Raw genomic sequence first — 23051 nt, forward strand, 5'->3', positions numbered from 1 at the left:
TTATAGAAGTATCATCTAACTTGCTGAACTATAAAGTTTAATACAAATCTAGTTCTTTTACAACTTTTTTTTCCCTAAAAACAGGTTTATAGAAGAGGGATAGAACAAAAGTTAGTTTAGAGAAAGTATAGATAGGGAGGTTGAGAAAAATAAGTGGAGCAAGACTACCAAAAATTTGGGTAGAAGCAGTTGCTGTGTTTCCCCACAAGCCTCCATAAACATTCACTGAGAAAATGCACTAAGGAGCACTGGAATGTGAGTCACTGACTCCAATGGGACTTTTAAGTTTTATATGGTAGGGATGGCCCATGGCCCATGATCTGGGTATCCAACAATACTGTGGCATAACAACATTTGACTTCCTGTAGAGCAGAAAAAGCAGAGAATTTGGTCCTGGTCTCAATACTGCCACTAACTATATGGCCTTCAGCAACTTTGTCAATGCAGTGAGTACTAATTCAGGGTCAGAGGACACAGTCAAAACTCTGATGACACTTTATTGCCTGGATGACCTTGGGAAAGTGTCTTAATTTCTCCTGATCTTAATTTCTTCATCCTTCAAAATGAGAGGGATTAGCTAAGTGTCCTCTAAGTTTATTTCCATCTCTAACTATGTGATCCTTAGACCTCTTTTTACCTGTTTTCTCACTTAAAATATGAGAAGAGTGAATGTAATTATTCTCGATGGCACAATGGATAGAGCACTGGGCATGGAATCAGGAAAACTCATCTTCATGAGTTCAAACATGGCTTCAGATACTTACTAGCTATGTGACCCTGGGACAGGTCACTTAACATTGGTTGCCTCAGTTTCCTCATCTGCAAAATGAGAAGGAAATGACTGATCACTCTTGTATCTTTGCCAAGAAAACCCCACATGGGGTCACAGAGAGTTGGACACAACTGAAATGACTCAACAACAAAATCCCCTCTAGCAGTGGTATGCTAGTAAATTCTTAACAACCTGTTTCTGAAAACAAAATGTACTCACAATACTCTTTTAAGTTTAATATTCATTATTAACAGTTACTCTATCACTTTCTTAAGTCTAGATAATTAAAAAATAATAAATCAAGCTTATTGGTATCATTTGCTCATTTCTGAGGTTTAAATGCTCACACTAAAAATTTAACAATCAGCTGTTCTTAGTAGTATGGGTCACCAATTAGCTTCTGGAAGTTGTTCCAGCCATAACCAATAAGGTATTGATAACCAGCCTATAAGAAAATTCCATGTTTCAGAGGGAAAGATAATCAAACTTTCTTTAGTTCCCTTGCTACAATGAACATTAAAGATACTTTCTATAAACTGTATAAAAACTGATTAAAAAAAAAAGACAGTCGCTGCTTAATACTACATACATGGTGCTTTGGAGCCCAAGCTCTGTCAATTCCTGTACAGTAACTTAGGTAAATAGAAATAAACTTAATCTAAATGGGATGTAAGTCGGGGAAGCCCAATGGAGATTTTATAATAGCAAAATCTATGTAAAATGAATTTGGACAAGAATAGTGTTTTCCTAAGATATCAATTTGCCCAAATAATATATTTATGAACTATTATTTCATCTAGAACAGAAAAAATGAAATTGTAAAATTTAACTGTTAAAAATAATACATTCACAAATGTCAACCAACATTTAAAAGGAGAGTTTGACACTTTTAAATAAAAAATGATGTACAAATTACACAAGCAATCCATGGAGACCCTTTCAAGGCCTTTACCTCATCTTCCTCTTACATTAAAACATGCAAAAAAACCTTTTTTTCAATTGGAGAAGTTTAATCTATGTGCAAAAGGGGACTGAGAAGCAGATTCTTCCTTTTTTTTTCCTGGAGATATGTGTGTGTGTGTGTGTATGTGTGTGTGTGTTTTCAGGTATTGATTGTGAAAGTGATATCACACCAGAAGGTGCATTGATATGGTGTTGAGTAACAGAAAACTGCAAAGAATCCTTACAGTATAATCAAAGCTTCTGTCCAAGCCCCACACTCTGATGAAATCCAATCAATAGGGATGATTAAATGACACATACAGAGTCATCAATATTAAATACACTCCATTTTCTATACAAGAGCTATGTAATGTGAAGCACACAAGATAAAATTTGACTAGACGGGTTTATTTCCAGGTCTGTGCTATATTTAAAATCTTGTATGAAACTTTGGCTCAAACATCACTTGACTACAATGTTAGAATGCCAAATGAATATTTGTTAATAATATCTTGTCAGTAACTACCCCAAAATTGCTTTTCTTAGATCAGAACAAGACAAAGGAATTTAATCATGATACATCAAAAGAGCAAAACCGAGTTAGGTGTTTTTTAGAATGTCGACGTAACATTTGAGTTGTTACCTGGTAGGGAATGCCAGGGAAAAGTCTGAAACCTCTTCAGTCTAATAACCAGCATTTACACAGTTCTTTAAGGGTTAGACCAAGAGATCTCAATTGTAATCTCTAGAATTGAAATAAGAGAATTCTACTAAATTAATATTAAGAATGTGTAGGAAGAAATAGACTCAAAAAGTGTGTTTGATTACTAGAAGTCTAGTAAAAATAATTGTGAGCAGCAGGCAACAGGAAAGCTTATTGACTAACAAATACTGTTGAACCCCATTTTAACATGACTGAATGGCTCATTGTATAGATTATAGCATTATTATGTATAATTATCACATTGTCATATAGATTTACTGCTTTGCTAAGCATAATTATAGTCATTAAGTTTCATATATCACATTTACTCTGAATTTCATCCAAAGGAGATACTGAGGCCTTTGGTTAGCTAAGGCAAACAAATGATCACCTCTTGCCTAATTTGTCAATTAAGGATGTATTAAGAGTAGAGAGAGTAGAATTTTAGATTTTGAATTAGAAAGGAAAGATTTCAAGAAAGTTGTCATATTATATAGGAGATCCAGGAAGATAGAGGCAAGTGGCAAAGGAAATCATGACAATTCACCCAAGTTTCTAAAATGTTGATCAGTAGCAAGGAATTTAATGACTACCTAGCACAGATGACACAATGAGACTTGAGGTCAATGAACAGAATATCAATTTCTCTTTCCCAGAACTCTTAAGTCAGAGTATCTCCCAGGAAAGGCTGGCTTCCCTTAAGAATGCCTTCACATTTCTTTCCACTCTCAACTCAGTGAATTGCATTTTTAAGTCTTTTTTAGCATTTTTTTAAGAGCTCAAAAGCTTAAAATTCCTCGTGTCTAACTTCATACTTTAATTAAGATTCATTAAACTATAACTCCTTTCCTGTTTCTTATTCAAGAATATATCATATTAAGCATGCTTACCTAAGACATCAATCGGGAGAGGGGGGAGCTTTTTCTTCTTGGTAGGTGGGTAATCTCACTATTTTCCTTTGTCTAGTTACTCAGAATAACAAATGTCAAAGCTTGGAACCTGGTAATTTGACAATTTTAGACAATCGCCTCCTAACTGCACTTTAGGACACCTTTGAAGCGGTTGAAGTTCAAAGACTTTGAAAAGAAGACTCTTCCTCTGCCTGTTGCTATGAGTCATTTGAAGTAATTGGTCTTGTCTGATGTATGTTTGAACTGAGGAAGTTGAGCTTTATTACCACAATCAGATACAGGTTTGGAGCTGAGGAAGTTGAGTTTTCCTTACAGATGTAGATGTCTGCTTGATAAGGCAGAAAACAGACAGATGTGCCTCTATGCACTAGGGAAGAGGTGTGGAGAAGGAACAAATGAAACCGTGGAGAAAATTCCATGTAGCTACAATAAAGTGATTTTTGGAAGCAGTCCCAGTTAGGAAATTTCGCACAAATAAGCAAATTCATACTTTTGAATACAGAATTGAATTTTGTTAAAGCACCTAAATCTGTCTATCATGATCATTTTTGGAGCAAGCCAATGGTCTGCATTAAAAAATCCAAAGCAAAGTAGAAAAAGGATAAAAATGAATATTGTTTTGTTTTCCTGTCATTAACATTTATCTTTATCTCTCCCTCTCCAACCCCCAACACATTCTCATCAGAAAAGGCACTTTATTAAGCTCTGGTAACTAGCTCTTCTGTTACCAACTATATTTTACATTCCAGTATGCTGCAGAAAGATATGCAACCAGGTAAGCTATTGTCCTTGTTGCCTCTCTTTACATCAACTTACTGTGTATGCTCAAAAACATGTAAAGTAATAATTAGAAAAATGCTTTCCATGAAGGAAAGTTGACTAGAAATTTTACACATAGACACAAAGTGATACAGTATGCAGAGCCATCAAAAAGAAGATAAGCTATATTCACATCCTTTGTTCTATGGCAGGAGTGCCATATATTTGTAAGGCACATTTTAGTTTCTAAAGTATTTTCACAAATATCCTCATTTAATTCTGACAATAATATCTTAGAATTACATTGCATAATTAGTATTATTCACATTTCATGGCTAAATTAACTGAGACCCAGAGATGTGAAATGACTACAAATGGTACGGGGAAACCTTGGGAGTTGAACCCAGGTATTTTGTCTGCAAAATCCAATAGTCCTTCCATGATTGGTTATGGTTTTTGAACAACCAGGTTGGCTGTTAGCCAGATTACCTACCATACCTGCTAGCTGTTGTCTGAAATTCAAACATCAGGGCTATCTTATTAGCTTAAGACAATAAATTTAGCGTTCTCAAAGAAAGAACTGAGTTTAAAGGCTATCTATTTCAACCGTCTAACCAATGTGAGAATCCCTTCTACCACTTCCTTCATATAAGATATTGGCAGTTTCCGTTTGAACATATTTAGTAGTGAAGAATTCATGATGCCACAAGACAGCTTGTTTCAGTTTAAAATGGTTCTCCCTGGTAGAATGACATTGCTTATTTTGAGCTAAAGGTTTTCTGCCTCTGACTTCTACACATTGAGCCAAGTTCTTTTTTTCCTGTAAATTCTTCTTGTTGGTCCAAATTCCTTCCTTTTTTCCTTCCTTCCCTTACTCCTTTCTTCTTTACTCCCTCCTTCCTTCCATCTTCCTTTCATTCTTTCTTTCTTTCCTTCCTTTCTTCTTTCTTTCTTCCTTCCATAATAAAGAGGGTTGGGGGAAGTTTAGGCAAAAATATAATGAGTTCTTTTTCTATATGTGGAACTTACAACGTCCACTGTACATGCAGTTTAATATGTTTGAAAGTTAGTTGGCGATATGAGATTAGAGGTCAGCAGAGATGTTGGGGCAGGATAGGTAGATTTGAGAATCATAAGCATAAAGGTGGTAAGTAAATACATGGGAGCTAATGAGATCACCCATTGAAGCAGCAGAAAGGGAGAACATAAAAGGGCCTAGGACAGAACCCTGAGGGACACCTACAGTTAAGGGGCATGATCTGATCAAGTATCCAGAGAAGGAGGCAGGGGAGGCGGAGTCAGAAAGACAGGGGGAAAACCAAGAGAGGTGGTGTCCCAAAAGCCTAGTGAAAAGAGAAGAATCAGGAGGAAAGGGTGATCAACAGTGTCAAAGGCTGCAGAGAGATGGTCAAAGCAAATGAGGATTGAGAAAAGATCATCTATTTCCTCTTTGTTTCAAAGTAATCTGTAGTACACGATGATAGCCATACAGTTTCTGCATGATTCTCTATGACAATGAACTTGATTCAATCACACCCCACTGTGCTTCTGCCCATTGGCTTCTGGATTTATTCACCTTGATATGTATCACCAACACAACTCCTCCTAGCTCTCTTAGCTCTTTTGCAAAAGGCATTTCAAGTTCTATTCATTGTATTTGTTATGTTTATTTGAGAAAGTTTTATATTGTGATTGTAAGGAACACAATACTGTAGTGGTGATCTGATCAGAATATAGTGAGACAAATCCTTCTCTTGTTCCAGGCATTATACTTCTAATAATACATTTTAGATCTTTGTTCCATATTAAGTTTGTAGTTAACTTAAATCCCTAGGTTGTCATTGTTGTTTCACATAAACTACCACTGTTATTTTCCATTTCTTCCTTGCTTACCTGATATATGTTAAAATGTAAATGCCACTGGAAAGATGCAACATTTTAAGTTGTTAGGACTATGCATATTTCAGTATGAATGGAGGGATGGATCATCAAAAGGTCTTGTGGGATAAGGGAAGAGATTAGGTCATTATGGCACTGGACACAAAAGGCAAAAGGAACATGCAAAATTTGAACAGGAAAGAAAATAAAACAAAAGATTTATTATAGGACTGGCAAAGACCTTAGAAATCATCTAGCCCCACCACCATCCCAATTAGCGACTGAGGTCCAGAATGGGTAGACTATAATACCAGATACAGTTTGTCTGCTCCATAATGGAAGAAGAATTTGTCCTATTTGTAAATAGGACCGGCAGGACAGATCCATAGAACCCACAGTATCAACCATTGCTCTGATAACTGGAGTGCAGCCTGGGCTTTGGCAGTATATTCGTTATACAGAGATTTTGCTGTTAATAATATTTGTTGCAAACCTAACTGTACAAGAAACATTTTTTTTTCTATTCACTGCTAGCTCCCCCCAAAAGATTTTCATTCTTGGCGATGTATGGCTCGTTTCTAAATGTTTATATTTTTGTCATTATGTACACAAAACATGATTGACTGAATTTTATTTTTATTTTTTCCTTTTCATCTAGATTCTTGCTACTATGTAAGAAAAAAGTTACAGTTACCACCAAGGGACTTCCTTCATATTCAAAGGAACTGGAAACTTGAATAAACCATCATGTAAAGAGGTCTAGAGGGAAATATGTAGAAAGTGAACTAGTAAAATTTATAGATAATACTGGAATGCCAAAGTGTTCTACTAGAGATTTGGCTTGCATGACAAAAGTAAGGGAGAATGATTAAAAGGCACAATTGTGTCTAGTTCTAAATGTTCCTCATCTTCGGGGCTTGAGAAAGTTTTCCAAGGTTCTAGATCACATTGTATGAGTTCCAACTAATGTGTTTATTTTTATTAGTCAGTCAGAGGGCACACCATTCAAAGCAAAATTAATTAGAAAAATAATACAAAAATAGGGGGAAAAGATGAAAAATCCCCTGATGAACTTTGAGCTCACTTTCAGTATATCATTCAATAAACAGATACTATGTGCCAGGCATTGTATAAACTGCAGAGGATATATACCCATATAGAAGGAGGAGGAGAAGGAGAAGAGTCAGAAGAAGAGGAGGAAGAGACGGAGGAGGACAAGGAGGAGGGAGAAGAAGAAAAAGAAGACAGTCCCTTTCCTCAAGGAATGTACAACCTGGGAGGGGGGGAGTTGGGGGGCAAAAAAGGAAACTAAAAAGCAGAGCTGTGGGGGAGAAAGGAGTCAGGAAGGAGGAGGAGAAACACCCAGCATGGACTGAAGGAGTCTGAAAAGACTGCAGCTGTGTGGGAAATTAGATGATTGGCCTGGTCCCACTCCTAATGTGCAGGTTTTGCAGGTCATGGCTCCCCACTGCAGTCAAAGGGGCAGAGGGTATTAATGAGGTGAGTCATAAGGCTGATTTGGTCTTCAGGATGGTTAAGGGAAAAGAATAAACATTTAAATAGCATCTGCTATGTGCCAGGGAATGTGCTAAGCACTTTTTACAAATATTACCTCATCTTACTTTGATCCTCACAACTAGACAAGGTAGATGCCACCATTTTATAGTTGAGGAAATTGAGGTAAACACAATTTAAGTGACTGTTCTAAGGTCCCGCAGTGAGTAAATGCCTGAAGCCAGCTCTGAGCTCAGATTTTCTGACTCCAGGCCTGTGTACTCTCCATCGCGTCACTGGTTGCTTCTAACGATGAGATTTCCCAATGACCATATCATAAACTCGCCCGATAATATGGGGAGCACACAAACAGGAAGGACTTTCAGCAGGCCATTTCATGCCTCTGGTGCTGTAAAGTTGATGACATCATCGTTACTACTCTGACAGCTGTTCTATCTCCCCTGCTCTTCCCTGGGTATCATGGCTCTGCTCCTCCCTGTTGGGTGTTTCATCCACCAGGATCCCTTCTTGGGAGGCTCATACTCACTATTTCCTGGTAAGTGTTGGGGATGCTGTTCCAGATGGCCTTCAGCTTTTAATCAAAGGATTTATTAAGTCTCTATTATGTTCCAGGCAACTGTGCTGGAAAGAAGGGAAACTCTAGTGTTCCCCCCTCAAATAATTTATGATTTAGTATATACTCACCAACAAACCTGAGTCAGTAAGGTCCTCATTTGTAGGTGAGGCCTATAGTTCTTTTGACCAGCTTCTTTAGGCTCCCCTGGAACTCACCTCTAGTCTTCTGCCAAGGTATGATCCTCAAGGACACCTTCAACTCTATCCACCTCCCAGTAACGAATGCAGTATTTATGGAGCTTTTCTACTTTCCAAGACAGCTAAAGATCTCTTTTTCAGTTCTCTACATAGATCTGCTCTTCTGACTACTGGTGATGTTCTTTCCCTCCTCAACGAACTATCCTGAATGACTTTCATGCATACTTTGGAGGGCCTATCAAGTAAGCTGCCTAGTATAATGGAGTAAGACAAAAGCTTAGCAAACCTAGGTGCCAGTCTCAAGTTGGACATTAATTTAATGGGTAACTATGGACAAATTATTTAGCCTCTAAATTTACTCATCTGTAAAAGGTCACTATTGAATAAAAGGGTATGAATAAAGTGTTAAAGTAAGGGTAAATCCTAAAATTCAGTGATAGTGTATTCTCATCAATGTGTGTACACCCACCAAAGATGCATCCCATTGAAGTAATCCTATTTTATGCAATGAGGACTCCTGCCAATATGCTAATGACCTTCTTCACATTCTCTCTCTTTTTTTATTTTGCTTTTTGGAGGGCAGTTGGGGTTAAGTGACTTGCCCAAAGTCACACGGCTAGTAAGTGTTAAGTGTCTGAGGCCAGATTTGAACTCAGGTTCTCCTGACTCCAGGGCCAGTGCTCTATTCACTGTGCCCCCTAGCCACCCTTATATTCTCTTAACATCAGGAGAATAGCAATGTAGCCCATGAACTGCCTATTAATATTTCCATGCTTTAGCTATTTGACCAATCCATATACTTTTTTGATGATATAGCTATTTGATATTGTCATTCATTACATTTTGCATGCATAAATCATTGCTTATAATATGTTACAGTCTCCTCACACTATGTACATCTCTATTGTCCTTTGGGCGATTCTTCGTTTTTGTTTTTTGTCAACTGCAACATCCCATGCCTTACAATAACATGACATAAATGGAAGGATATCATTTAAAAACATAGGCCTTTGTTTCAGCAAATAGGTTGGGATCATTAAAAGAACACTGCAGTTCCTGAAATCAAACAATACTAGGCTCATCCTTCTATTCAGTTTGAGGACTTCTAAATTCCATACTCTGGACTGCTGTGCTGTACTCACCAGTGAGTGCCTCAGTGGAGTGATTCATGGAATGGGGTCACAAATACATCAAGATTGGTAGTAAAGGTTTTGCAAACCAGTAAAACCTTGTCATGTGGAGCCAGTCCATATACTGCTGGCCAGGTAACACTGATGTAGTTTAACACCGTCAGTTTTGATCAGGGAAACAGACCCACAGACACAAAGATTTTGCTATGATTACAGAGCCAGAGAATGGCAGAGCCAAAATGAGAAACCAGCTCTTCAATGGTTACAAAACCCTCAATATACATCTTGTAGATATGAACAATGAGTCAAGAGGATTTTTCCAGTTGGTTACCTATTTGTATCATTGAAGAAAAAGAAGAAAACAGCTAAACAATTGGGGAAAAAAGACATAATTTTCAACAAAATAGAAAAAAAAAAGAAAAGGAAATAGATTATTTTAATGTATACTTTCAGATGCTAATATAAGAATGTGTATAAAAATGTTTTTCATATCTGACTGGAAAAGGAAATATAACTTACCATTTCTGGATATCATTGTACACTGCATTATCTTTACCAATATCCATATGCCACCTTCACATTTTCTTAGAAAAACGCTTTATCAATTCAGACTGTTTTAATTTCCCTAAAAATCTAGACAATTATAATTTTCTTAAAAAATCCTAACAATTATTCCCTTTGCCTATTATACAAATCTAAAAATCTAACTTATTTTATTTATTAAAAGCAGCTAATACCAATCAATCTTTGACTGGTTTAGAACTTCCCAATCATTTTCCAACATGTGTTTAAAAACCACATTTCCAGAAACCACATAAAACTAAAAAAATAAACAAAATGTTATTTGCACATAAAAATAGTCTACTAGATAATGCTGATTCCAGCCTGTGCTTACTGGGGTAAAAATGTAAATAGTAATCAACTCCAAAACTCCATATGAATAAGACCTTCTTATAACTTTTCTTGGGGAAGGTATCTAGTGCCAGACCCTCTCTGTGGTTGCAAACTTTGGGACATTCTCGAGAACTTAGCAATTTTGAATACAATTTTGGCTTGAACTAGTTTTCCACAGATGTTGTTGAAAAGAAGTGAACATCCAGTTTTTTTTTGTTTTTTCAGTGTTTTCTTTCCTTTTAAGATGGTGTCAAATGAGTAATGTTGAAAGATAAAATGCCCAAATATCCCATTGTTAGAAGTCCAGAATTTGAAAAACTATTTAAAGCAACCTGAAACTTGAAGAGTAATTGTTTCCTATAGAAAACACTTTTCCATATTTTTAGAGTTAAATTATTGACTAAAAAAGATATTCTTAAATGCAGTCCCTAAGACAGAATTAAACTCCTTTTTTTATACATGTTTTACTCTTCACAAAGTGGCAGAAACAGGTGAAAATTTGGGGGTATCAGCAAGATTCTTTTATGAGGGATAGAATTACAACTTTTTCATATATTTTCTATAAGTACCACTAACAGCAGGTAAGATTTTTGACTGAAGAGAGGAAGGGACTTAGAAAGGGAGGTTAGAAATCCCAGGTGAAGCCTTAAGAGTTGATTCCATTAAGGTTGGCACTAAGGGATAGATGCTAAAATAAAAAAGTGGGTACACAAAATGCAAAATCATCTAAGGCAAATAACTCATTTTTAGCTGGCCCTGTATGTTTCCCCCACATAACAATGATTACTCCTTAGCTAGTTCAAAAGGGAAACTAATTTTTTTCCCAAGTTAAAGTTAAAAGTTCTCTTGGGTCATTTTGCTTTGAAGATTCTCAAAGATTATTTATATGTGTGTGTATGTATGTTCATTTATTTATTTAGATTTTTATAACTTTTTTGTTATGATCTGATAAAATAATTAAAATATATTCACCCTCATTTAAGAAGTTAGATGCTGCAGTGTATAGAGCACTGACCCTGGTGTCAGGAGGACCTGAGTTCAAATCCGGCCTCAGGCATTTAACACTTCCTAGCCGTGTAGCCTTGGGCAAGTCTTTTAACCCCAACTGCCCTGCCTTTCCCCCTCCAAAAAGCAATAAAAAATAAGAAGTTAGGTAGTGCAAGAGATAGAGCACTAGCCCTGGAATCAGAAGACTCATCTTTCTGAATTCAAATCCAGCCTCAGATACTTACTAGCTGTATGACCCCGAACAAGTCACTTAACCTTGTTTGCCTCACTTCCCTCATCTATAAAATGACCTGGAGAAAGAAAGGGCAAACCACTCCAATATCTTTGTCAAAGAAAAACCCACATGAGGGCATGAAAATCAGAAATAACTGAAATCAACTGAAGAACAACACAAAAGCTTTTCGCCACTGATGCACAAGTAGCAAGACATAAAAGTATTATCCGTATCAGTTCCACCACCATCAGAATTATGGCATCAAACTATGCAACCACAACTTATTGTCAAAAGGAATTTTTTTTTGAGAACCACTCAAACTGACAACAAGGTCTTTCTTTGTTATTCTTGTGTGTGTGTGTGTGTGTGTGTGTGTGTGTGTGTGTGTGTTAATCAAGTAGAAAAGACTTTAGTTATCACTTAAAATGACAGGATTTAGAGTTAGGAAGGACCTTGGTGATCATCTCAGTTAATCCTCTCATTTTCCATGACTTGATGCTGCTCCTAAAGCTAGCTAGGAACACATGGATGTGTAGTCCCCTGCCTGAAAAAACACCAATTTTGAGAACACACCATGATTCCTCCCAGGGCCTGTTTGTTGTGCTTTCCTCAAGTTCACAATAATCAATCATTAGCTCCAATGCCATTTCAATGGATCTATTCAATAGTGGTTTAAAGGTTTTTAATAATTAGAATAATGTTTCTCAAACTATACTCATCTGTCTCAGAAAGTTATCAGTGACCTGGGAGATTTATTAACACAGATTCTTGCTTTCAACCATGTTATCCATGGACCACCTTTCTTGATAAATACCCTCCTCTCATCCTGGCATCATCAGTAGGTCATTGCATGTCATCACAGGGCCTCTTCTTAGCACTTTGTTCTTCTCCTCACCCCCACTCCACCCAATCACTGCTATAATTATATAAATCTTCCTTTAATTCATATGAATTCAGTTGAAACAGCATTCATTAAGTAACTAATGGGGACTTATTTCTGGGCCTTCCCATCTGCCCTGAAGCTGACCTTTCTTTTGTAATTTATCTTCCCCAATTGAAATGTAAACTCTTTGAGAGTAGGAACAATTTCACTTTTTCTATTTTTATCCCTAGCATGTACAATACTGTTTAGCACTTAATAGGCCTGTAATGCATGCTTTTTTACTCACTCATTGAAACTATGCACAAAGCAAACTGCTAGGCATTGATGATAAAAAGATGATACAATCCTCTGGTGTTTTCCTTGAGGAACTTAATGACAGAGGATAGGATAAATAAAATTACCAAGATACCAGGCCAGAACTTCCTTTAATTCACTCGAATTCAGTAGAAACAGCATTCGTTAAGTAACTAATGGGGACTTATTTCTGGGCCTTCCCATCAGCTCTGAAGCTGACCTTTCTTTCATAACTTTTCTTCCCCAATTAAAATGTAAACAGGCAGTCAATCAATAAGTCAATAAGCATTTATTTAAGTGCCTACTATGTGCTAAGCTCTGGGGACACAAAGAGAGGCAAAAAAGCAGTCCTTGCTCTCAATGAGGTCATAGGCTAATGTGGGGGCCAACACATGAACTCCTACACAACTAAGTTACACTCTCTCCTCTATGCGGACTATAGCGCCGCATACTCCTTCCCTCCCCTCCCCCATCCCTTCACATACCCTCCCCTCTTCTCCTCTCCTCACCTTGCTCCTTACCGGAAAGTGTTCTTCCCAAAGGAAGGTACATTTTGATGGCTGAAAGCTGCCTCAATAACTTTAGGTTTCCTGGCTAGATTTCTTTCCCAAAGGCCAAGCCTTAAACCTAATTCACTCTGGAGTTTATAGATTGGACAATTTAAATCCCCTGCCTGCCTAACCCAGAGTGAATGTAAATGGTAAATGGAAACTGTTTCTCTTTTGGCCAGGAACCCTGAGGGTCCTCTCCTCCCAATCTGATTTTTTTTTTTAATTAAAGGGGCCATCACTTGAGTAACTACTTAAAGAGGTCTATTCACTGAATGGGCATTACCTCACTCTAAGTAAGAACATGAAAAGACCTTAGCCTAAAAGAGCCAGGGTCTCCCATTGAATCCTGGGTCATCTCTAGTCCTCCTGATGAATATCTGGCCACTGGACCCTCATGCTTCTGGAGGAGAAAGTAAGGCTGGTGACCTTGCACAACCCTCCCTCACTCAAATCAAAGTCAACTGTGTATGTATGTATGTATAGATAAACATTTTTGTATATCTGTGCATATATACATACATGCAGGATAAATTAAAGTTTAGAAAGAAAGAAAAGGCCCTAGTATTAAGGAAGATGGAGAGAGGTTTCTTGCAGTAGGTATGATTTTAGCTGGGGGTAGAGGGTTGGTGGAGAAAAAAAGGAAAATGAAGATCTCCCTACACCAAGAATTCTTAACTCTTGGTCTGTGAAATTAAACTATGAAGGATCTAAGGAGAAAAAGATCAGTCAAGGCAAGAAAGAGAAGGGTCTATGGAACAGGTTGCAACTGAGCTGGAAAAGAATTGATGATCTAAGAAAGGGTAGGAACAACCTATTCATTGAGACGCAGAAGATAGAATTAGGTCAAAGACAAGATAATAGTTTAGTTTGGCTGATAATGAATGGGTGAATGGGGAGTAGTGTGAAGAGACTAAATATATTGGGTTCAAATTATTATTTATTTTTCTCACTTCGCCAGACTAATTAGTATAGCTAGCTATCAAGCACAGTGTCCAATAGAAGGTGCTTAATAAATTGTTATTGACTGTTTGACTGGAAACTTCTTTCAAAGCTGCAGATTGACAAGTCCTCTTGGTTACTTGTGATCTCAAAGATAGGCCATTGAACTGAGTTTAAATAATTTGCACATGGTCACAAGACAGAAAATGTCCAAGTTAAAAACTGAATCCAATGTTTTTTAACAATAAAATCTGTTATCTCTGACCTTGTCTCTACTTAAGACCCCATAAAACAACTGAAATCCTAGGATCAGAAGGTGGTATGTCATATTATAGAAGATGGAGATCCACTAAATCGGGAGTGCTTAGCCTATGATCCAGGAACTTGTTAATATTTTAATAATTGTATTTTAGTTTAATTGGTTTCCTTCACAATCACAGTTATTTTATGTTATGCATTTAAGCACAGTATTCTGAGAAGGGGTCCATAGACTTCACCAGATTGCCAAAGGTTCTGTGACAAACAAAACATGTTAAGCACCTGTTCACTAAAAGTTTCTGAATAGATGAATGATATGCTTAAATGTGTCTTAGGAAGACTATTTTGACAGCTGCATGAACAAATCTATTAGAGCAGAGAAGAGAGGCAGAGAGGGCAGTTAAGTATAAACAGTACTTATGAGAAGCAATAAGAAGTCTAGGGTGGAGGTTAGGGAGCACCGGCCCTGGAGTCAGGAGGACCTGAGTTCAAATCTAGCCTCAGACACTTAACACTTTCTAGCTGTGTGACCTTGGGCAAGTCTCTTAACCCCAATTGCCCTGCCCTCCAAAAAAAAAGTCCTCTAGGGTGCCAGCAGTATAAGTACAAAAGATGTGAGAGATATCCTGGATACAAATTAATAGGATACTGGCTGCTTGTATGGGGTAGGGGATAAGAAACTCTAAGTTTTTACTTAGGAAATAGAGCTAGAATCACCATAATTACAGATATGAGGAAGAGGTCTAGCCAGACTTGGGTAGCAGTATGGGGTAGGGGAGAAATTTCAATTCATTTTGTGACTTGATGAGTTGTGAGGTACTATGAGGTCATTTAGGTAGAGATGTCCAATGGGCATTTGGAAATGTGCACCAGAAAGAGGCTGGGACGGGATGTATGAAGAGCTACGTGGGTAGTCATTGACACCCAGAAAAAAAGTAAAAAAGAAGAAAGTGGTCATGCCTTTGTTTAGGGAAAAGGTGAATATTGAGTAGCATAGTAGCTATGTAGTAGTGGTGAAAATAGAGTAATTGAACTAATTTTTTTGTTCGGCTCCTACTATTTACAGAGCACTGTGCAGAAAAACTGAAAAAGATAAATGAAAAAAAGTGGGAGTGTGGGGTCCTGGAACCCAAGGTAGGGAAGCTTACCAGGAAGGTTAATATGTCAAAGCTAGAGAATATCAAAGAGAATTGAGAACTAAAGGAAAGGATAATTGAATTTGTGGACAATATAATTAGCAAATCTTCATTTTTTCTAATCTCTTAGATTAGAACAGAGGAGAACCTGGTCATTTCTAAATTACCCCAAACTATGAAGCTACTGATCAAGCACTTTTATGCCAAGAAATCCCATCTCCCTCTTTTCAGTGTAGTATAGAGTGGGTATATGTGTGTATATGTATGTGTGTATGTACATGTACATGCATATATACTCATACATTGGTAGTGTGTATATATATATATATATATATATATATATGAATTTTTGTGTATATATGCATTTGTATGTGTATGACGCATATGCCATTATTTTCCAAATTTCTACCCTTGCACCCTAGGACAGTTTAGAATACAAATGCTTCAGGACCTCTGCCACAATGGGGAACCTATACTAAATAGGCTTTTTCAAACCAAGAGCAAAAATTCTGAATGCTGACCCATTGCATTTCTCAACACCTGATACTCCTGCTAGCTCAACATCCCAGGGTTTTATGGCCTAGCTGGCAGGGCAGCTATCAATAGGAGCTAGCCTTCCAGTGAGGCTAAAGTCCTATTTAGGAGGTAATCTGGTAAGGGATTCATGGCCTGTTTCATCTTCACCCAACCATGGCTTACTAGAATAATGTAGTAGCTTGACTGAATCAGGTCTGTTTTTAAGACTGTTCCTTTCAGTCCCACCCCCAACTGTGTGTTCTACCTTCTTTGTTTTTAGAAAAGAACTTTTTCCCCCACACACATTAGAGCTGGACCCAAGTATGAGTCCAAATAAGACCTCATTCTGAGAAGCATCCCTGCTGCTATAGTTTCTCTGTTGGCTCTGGCTTCATGATGGCATTAAAAAGAAATGACCCTTTTTTTGGTTTCTATAGCACAAGATAGATGATGCTTGTTTATTTTTTAATGCATTTGAGGGTACTGTTTATATAAGGGAGAGATGTGAAAGAACTGCATATGGAGGGTCTTATATAAAGTTCCCTACATATCACCATGCGTGGGATTTAATGTGGCATTCCAGTTTGTCTTTTTTTCTGTTTTTCAAGTTCTTTCCTTATTTCCAAGCTTTTTCTTAGGAGAGGGGACTGAAAGAGGGAGATAGGCAAAAAATAATAAAAATGCACATTCCAGAAAGAATAAAGTTATGAGACCTAAGAGATAATGCAGTTCAGTGGGTGTTTGAATGAGAATCCCCTCCACAATTTTTCTTGAAGCTGTTGTCTAAGTAGTAAGGAAAAATGCACCACCCAGTCAAGGCAGCCTGTTCCACTTTGGGTAGCTGATCATGAACAAGTTTATCGTTAGTCAACCCTCAATCTGCTATTTTCTAACTTCCATCCTTTTCTTCTTGATCTGCCAACTCATGCCAAGTAGATAAGTCACAATACTTATTGTCAAGCAAAGAAGAAATGAAGTGACTTAAACCTTATTTGGAAGAATGAAAAATCTAAAGAAAACAAACTTTAAGTGACTTCCTTTCCATATTGACCATATTAGACACATTTTTATGAGTCCCTAGATAAGTAAGTTCCTTAACAGTAAATGTTGTTTAATTTCTATCTATGTAAAAGAGTAATATGAATAGCTAATATTTACATAGTGCTTCAAGGTTTGCAGAGTACTTTACATATAATTTATCTCACTCGATCCTTACAACAACCCTGGGAGTTGGGAGATAATAAAAATAATTAATAACAATCAACTAACATTTGTATATGCCAGGCACTGTGCTAAGCAGTTTGTGTCCATTTTATAGATGATAAAACTGAGGTAGAGAACGGTGAAGTGACTTGTTGGGGGGCATATGGTCTGTATCCCCAGTGCATAGTATGGTGTTTTGCACACAGTAGGTGTTTAAGAAATTTTTCCTGCCTTGAATTTAAGGTTCATCTAAACTTTCTTCTGTTAGCCCATTGTGGCTACACTGACAAAAAAAAAATCTTTTTATTAAAGTTCAGGGTCAGATGTTCATATTGCTATAGCTTCCTAAAAAAAGGCAGAATTTACTCTTTAGGGTTTTTGCCCTTCTCTTGAGCATAGAACTGCACTTAAAATGTAAAGTAGTATACGGTAATGCATGGCAATGTAGCAGCACTCAATCACTTAAGTGGAATTTTCTATAGGGCAAGGTCAATTGCCTATACACAATTTATTCAACCATTTATACTCTAGTGAAAGCAGGGCTGTTTGAAGTCAAAGTTGAAAATACAAGTAAATAGTGGGTAAATGCTTTTTGCCTTCTGAAACTGATGGACATCAGGCTTCTCTTAGACTAGAAAAATTAACAAAATATTAAAGAACTAATGAACATGTTTTGTATCTCACTGGGTATGTGTAGAGTGGTGCTAACTTCTCCTCCATTATTCATACCAACAATAAGTAATGGTTATTCTACGATGACAAGTCATTTATATAGATTTTTGGTGAATTTTTTGCTTGTTTTTGTTGCATTTTCCTCCTGGGTTTCAGAGACCCTTTTTAAGATATTTTATTTTTATTGATGCTTTTTTATATCATATTAATTTCCAAGCATATCCCTTCTTATCCCTATACAGCAATCCATTCCTTTTAGCAAAGATTTTTATAAGGGTAATTTAGTAAATTAGTAAAACCAATCAGTCCATTTGCAGGAGCAAGCTGCATTTGACAAATTCAGTGCCCATAGATCTCCACCTTTTTAGTGGTAGGAAGCACATTTTCTCAACTCGGCTCCAACCATTTTCTCATCTTTACGTAGCATTTGGTTTGATATTTTCTTTTACCAACCTTTATAAATACTTCTAATAATTGACAATAATTCATTTTGATCTGATTCTTATTTGTTTTTCCTCCTCAGTACATAACTTCCAATGGAAATGTCCTCAAGCTAGCAGAAAACATAGTTGTGTTGAATGGAAAGAATGTGAACTCAGCTCCTCACAAGAAAAAAAAAAATCACACTGTGACGGTGATTACTGCCTTATACTGAATACTGTAATCCATTACCTGACGTGAATGAGTAAACCTTTCTCAATTTCTGTGATATCCATATATTTAGAAAAAAAACTTGGGACAAAATCTATCCAATTTAAGTTGCAATATATAAAAACCTTGACTGATATTTATATGTGAACAAATATGGTCATTTAAAAATATAATTTGCAAATTATCCTTTTATAGGATTCAAAAGTATTAATGGCAAAATCCAAATGCACAGATAGTAATGCTTCCTCTCTTCTAATACATAAGTAGAAACATGCTGGCCATTAAAAGAAATTACCTAAATCTTCTAACTTTTAAACCCTTATTGTTCAAGATTGCTATTTTATTACAGATTTTTCCCAGGCAGTAACATTTTTCTCTGAACACAACAGCAGGGATCAACTGAGAAATTTGAGGAATTTGTAAATGATAGGCATGTTTGAAATTAGAAAAACATATCCAGCAGATTGAGGCCCTTCTATCCATGGGCTATATAATGCACATTTAAAAAAATCTAAATGTATACTCTACCAATTGACCAGAGTGACACTAAAAGTGTTGTAACATATTTTGAAAAATAATCTACATACATATTTATCTAATAGAATATAATAAGCCCTTTCTGATCTCTTGGGTATACAATATGTGTTTTTAAAAATTGCTTGATTACATGCTTATCTAATAGGATAGAATGCTTTCAAGTATATAATACATATTATATAAACTCTGATGATTGATTTTTTTTCTTTCTTCCTTTGGAATATAAAAATATACAAAAGGAAATTTGAAAGCCTATGTGTGTATGCACACACACATATAGGTCTTCCTGAAACAAGCAAAACCTAGGAAATTGGACACTACTGAATAGCAAGAAAGAATTTCAGATTTCTATCATAGCTCATTTTTCAGCTTGAACACTACAGTATATTGTCAAGAGAAGAGCCTGGGGTGTTTTGTGAAGAAGTCAGAACAGATGGTAACTGGGTTGGCCTAGACAGAAGAGAAAAGGAAGGTGTGACCACCCAGGAAGGTCTGGTAAATTAGACAGTTTCTTCTTTGCACTTTTAGATGAAGACATAGAGGGAAAGATGAGTGCCATTGGCCAGGACTGCAGTCCCACCCAGTTCTAATGACAGTGAGAGGAGGGAGGAGAGAGAAACAGAGTACAGGTAGAAGATGGATTATGAAGAACCATTAGAAATAGAACAATGATTCATTTTTGAGTTTGTAGGTTTGACCCTGGAGTAGATTGTTTCCCAATTGGAGAAGAGATATGCCATTCACTACAGAGGATGAAATCTACCATAGTCAATGGATCTAAGAGATTTTAATTAACTATGAAATTAAAAATAAGATATTGTAATTTCATCCTCTCTATAATCAAAAAAATACTATCTAAAGGAGCCCAAGCTGATCAAAGAAATGTGCAGGGACATTATGAAACTGGTGGAGAGGAGCTAGTCTTATCAAAGAGAGATCATGGGAATCACCTAGAGAATAAGTACAAAGGTTTCATATACTCTGGGGCTGACAAACCTCCCCAAAAGATAGAGTGACTAGGCTTAACACTCAAACTCTTCTTAAACATCATTATTTTATCTCCTGTATAATTTACCCAGGGAATTCTCTGATCATTTCTAGTATTTAGTTAGCATTTCCCAAGATGTACAGGTGCTCCCTTTCACTAGCTAGATCCTTGGGACATGAAGGTCCTTCTTTCTTTCACCTCCCACCTTAATGCCCATTTTGAGGTTCAGCTTATCCCAGAACAAGGTTGACTAGCTAACTTATGTGATAAATCAATGTGAGCTTTTTTTAATAGGAGGTAATGACATTTTTGTGTTATACAGAAGATTGATTTAATCAAAACATTTAGTAAGTGCCTTAGGCATACATAGTAATAAGCTAATATGCTAAGAATACAAAGATATTTATCCTTTTCTCAATGATAGACATGATTCTAATTTAGGAGTCAGCAAACTACAGTAGGAGGTCTAAATATGGTGGACTGCTTGATTTCTTAAGGTTTTGTGTATTTGAAAATGAAATAAAAAAAAATCTTAGCTTGCCAGTCACACAAAAACAGTCTGTGCATTAGATTTGGCTCTCTGACTGTATTTTGCCAACCTCTTGCTCTAAAAGGGGAAAAGACAAATAACAGTGAGATTTGGATTTATAAATACAAAGAACAGGTGCAGGCTAAGTCCTATGATACATTTTTTTTTTTTTGACAGGGGAGTTTTTGTCCCAAATGCTGGCGTTTTCTCAGCTGCCAGAGGTATTAGATGGGTGCCCTCTCTGATGTCTCCACACGCTCTGGCAAGCTGGACACACACCCCAGGACCTTCACCCTAGACTGCAATCCAGATCCAAGCAGGTTAAAGCAGGAGCGATTACCCCTCAAACTGGTGCTTGGTCCCCCTACACTCTGCAGGCCAGGAGCTGAAGCCGCCATGTGGAGCTGGCAGGCTGTGCTGGAGTCTCAGCTGTTTCTCATCCTGGGGGTAAAAGCCACACACTCCCACTTACTGGGTCCCAAAGTCCAGACTGCACTGGCCTCTCACCTTGTCCTTCACCTTGTCCTTCGCATCTGTGTATTGATAAATCTGGAAATGGCCACAGCTGCTGCTGATCTGGAGTCCCTCTGGCAGGCGGCTGGTCAGGCCCGCCTTGGGGCTAAAGCCTCGGCATCGGGCTGGGTTCAGCTCCCAGAGCGCTGTGCTGGCCAATTCCTGCCAGCCTGCCGGGCTGTCCTCAGCAGGAGGTTAGCTTCTCTGTGTCAGTTTATGGGTTCTGCAGCTCCAAAGTTTATTTAGAGTCCCCTTTTTACATGGATTGGGGAGGGTGGAAGCCGGAGCCACAGGAAGGTCGTGCTTCTACTCCACCATCTTGGCGCCGCCCCCCCTATGATAAATTTTGAAAGAGACTGAGAATTTTCAGTTAGAGAAAGAGGGATGGGTGGTTAGAAAGGCTTCAAGTAGGTATTTTTGGGGGTCTGAAATAGAAGGTTCAATACAAAGAATTGGGAATGATATTTGTCCATTCAAGGCATGAAGGTTGATATGAACAAAGTCATGCCTATGGAAGAGATTAGAACAAGACTAGCAATGGAGAATGGTCCTACTTTGCTTGAACATAGAATATGCAAAAGGAAGTAGTACAAGACCACACCAAAAAAGGAGAAATAAGACCTTGGAAAGCATCAGATGCCAGAATAAAGAATTTATGTTTTATTCAGTAGGCAATAGGGAACTGTTGAAGGTTTTTGAGTAGAGGAATGTCATGGTCAAAGCTATAGTTTGTGAGGGAGTGGTTGAAGAGTCAGTTCTAAATACATAACATACAGTTATGTGATTTCATAAGTATAGGGAATTTTCAGTGGGGAAAATTCACCTAAAAGTACATTAGCAATTACACTGTAATTTATTGTCTTAAAGGAGTTGCTAGGAACATTGAGATATTAAATTATTTGCCAGACATCACATAAGTGGCATGTATCAGAAATAGAATTTGAACCAAGATCTAAAGCCAGGTCTTAAGTCACTCTACTACACTGCCTCTCTCTGTGGGCCTTAACAATAAATTATAATAGCTTGAGATCTGCAAAGTGCTTGATAAGCTCTCTTTCAATCATATCAACAACCCTCTGTAGTAGTTGATGCTAGATGTATGACACCTACCTCCCCAAGTACTGGCAGTCTTCCATGCCTAGAATTCTTTCCATCCTCATCTTCATCTTCTGACCTCTACAGCTTCCATCAACTATCAGCTAAAATCTCACATTATGCAAGAAACCTTTTTCTGATCCACCTTAACGTTAGTTCATTCTCTTTATGGATTGTCTCCACAGTGGTTGCCCACTCCACTGAAGTAGAAGATGGATTTGACTGTGAGTAAAAAACTGGTCATCTTCTTTAACTCTGCATCTTGAGATTTATTGCTTATGTTTCAATGAAATTTTTGAAAATTTTAAATACATCTTCTTTGCCTCACTTAATTTTAGCAGACTGAATGTTTATAAAAATAGAGAGATAATGAAGGGAAAGGAAGGTGAATAAAATATGTCTGTAGCTATACATTAGCCAGAAAGTTACTAAAGTTGTTTTTTGCTGAATTGATAATTTCCTTCTTTGTCATTAAGATCTCTTGTAGGGTGTCTAAAACAATAAGTATTAGGGCTTTCCCATTGGTAGTATTTTTGTTTTGTTTTGCATTTATGTATGTGTTTATGTGAGGTAAAGAATGGAGATGGTAAATGCTTAGAATAAAAGGGAGATGACAATCATTAAAACAGGAGCAGAATAGAGTAAAACTATTGAGAACAGTGAGGATTTTGCTTGCTTGCCATAGTATGTCACTATGCCAGCTATCTTTTCTTAGCACGGACAGAGGGGGGTATTTCAAGGATTAGAATTTGCAATGATGTGGGTATTACTCACATTGATGTAAATCATAACTCCTTGGGGTGGCTA

This window comes from Petaurus breviceps, unplaced genomic scaffold (genome assembly GCF_028583685.1).
Source record: "Petaurus breviceps papuanus isolate PSGF00001 unplaced genomic scaffold, PetGlider_PUasm1.0 90723, whole genome shotgun sequence".
Lineage (NCBI taxonomy): Eukaryota > Metazoa > Chordata > Mammalia > Diprotodontia > Petauridae > Petaurus > Petaurus breviceps.